This window comes from Lactuca saligna, unplaced genomic scaffold (genome assembly GCF_052625555.1).
Source record: "Lactuca saligna cultivar CGN05327 unplaced genomic scaffold, ASM5262555v1 scaffold_60, whole genome shotgun sequence".
Classification (NCBI taxonomy): Eukaryota; Viridiplantae; Streptophyta; class Magnoliopsida; order Asterales; family Asteraceae; genus Lactuca; species Lactuca saligna.
Genome location: NW_027629921.1, coordinates 145001 through 147111, shown reverse-complemented (window position 1 = coordinate 147111; position 2111 = coordinate 145001).

The following is a 2111-nucleotide window of genomic DNA, read 5'->3' as shown; positions in this document are numbered from 1 at the left end:
CAAGCTCTTTGTGCATTATGTATATATAGGGGGTACATGGGGACTAATACCACCCTTGGTGCCCGACAGGTGTGTTGGGAAACCTAAGCAAGCGAGGCTGGCAAGGCAAGCCACCCAAGGGAACAAGGCACCTTGCCACACACATGCCCACGAACGACCAAGGCAACAAGGCAACCTTGCCACACAAATGCCCATGGGGGACTACCACCACTTGGTGCCCAGAAGCGTGTATGACGAACAAGGCATGGTGTTGGGAATTATGCATCTTCGGGCTAATCAATGTCTGTTCCTGTCACCAAGCTCTTTGTGCATTATGTATATATAGGGGGTACATGGGGACTAATACCACCCTTGGTGCCCGACAGGTGTGTTGGGAAACCTAAGCAAGCGAGGCTGGCAAGGCAAGCCACCCAAGGGAACAAGGCACCTTGCCACACACATGCCCACGAACGACCAAGGCAACAAGGCAACCTTGCCACACAAATGCCCATGGGGGACTACCACCACTTGGTGCCCAGAAGCGTGTATGACGAACAAGGCATGGTGTTGGGAATTATGCATCTTCGGGCTAATCAATGTCTGTTCCTGTCACCAAGCTCTTTGTGCATTATGTATATATAGGGGGTACATGGGGACTAATACCACCCTTGGTGCCCGACAGGTGTGTTGGGAAACCTAAGCAAGCGAGGCTGGCAAGGCAAGCCACCCAAGGGAACAAGGCACCTTGCCACACACATGCCCACGAACGACCAAGGCAACAAGGCAACCTTGCCACACAAATGCCCATGGGGGACTACCACCACTTGGTGCCCAGAAGCGTGTATGACGAACAAGGCATGGTGTTGGGAATTATGCATCTTCGGGCTAATCAATGTCTGTTCCTGTCACCAAGCTCTTTGTGCATTATGTATATATAGGGGGTACATGGGGACTAATACCACCCTTGGTGCCCGACAGGTGTGTTGGGAAACCTAAGCAAGCGAGGCTGGCAAGGCAAGCCACCCAAGGGAACAAGGCACCTTGCCACACACATGCCCATGAACGACCAAGGGAACAAGGCACCTAGCCACGCACAAACCCATCCACGAACGACCAAGGGAACAATGCATACGGGGCTGGCAAGGCAAGCAGGCTACCCAAGGGAACAAAGCCTCTTCCCACACACAGACCCATGAACGACCAAGGGAACAAGGGTGTGAACGACCAAGGAACAATGCGTATTGCCACACACATTCCCATGAACGACCAAGGGAACAAGGCTACCTCCCAAACAAACACACATGAACGACCAAGTGAAGAAGGCTTCTTCCACACACAACCCCATGAACGACCAAGGGAACAAGTTTACTTCGTACACGAACACCCATGAACGACCAATGGAACAAGGCATCTTGCCACACACATGCCCATGAGCAACCCAATCCCATCCTCATCGGTCTAAGGAACAAGGGGCCTTGACAAACCATGAGCAGATTTCTAAGCAAGTCAAACGATGAAGGGAGCAAAGTGTAGTTCCTACTTAGTACATAGTAAATTGAATATATGAGTTCCAATCCGATCAACTCGTGTTCTTTCGAGTTCATCTAAGCCACTTATGAATACCTAAAAGCCTTATCTGCCTGCCTATCACCAGGCGACAGGGACAAACACCCAAATATGATATATTTTCATTTCAAGTCCATTCGTCTATGTTAACAACGACCCACACAAATTTTCAATGGCATTCCTACTTGATTTGAGCGACATTCCAACAAGTAGGGAACCATCGCTTCAAGGCATGACCAAGGATAGGACACAAACATTTACGCCTCAAACATGACATTTTGTTTTTTTTTTTTTATTTATTTCAAAGCTTTTCATTTATAATAAAAAGCATCCCTACAAAATTTTGTGTCAATCCGAATTAATTCGAGCGAGTTATGGACGATTTCGCACAATTATGCATCCTTGGGCAAATCAATGTCTGTTCCTGTCACCAAGCTCTTTGTATAATATGTATATATAGGGGAACCATGGGACTGCTGCCCATTGGCGCCCCAAGGGTGTCCAACGCCCAAGGCTCTCGAGGCTGGCACGCTCAAGGCATGGCCAAGACGCCCGCTCTTGACGAA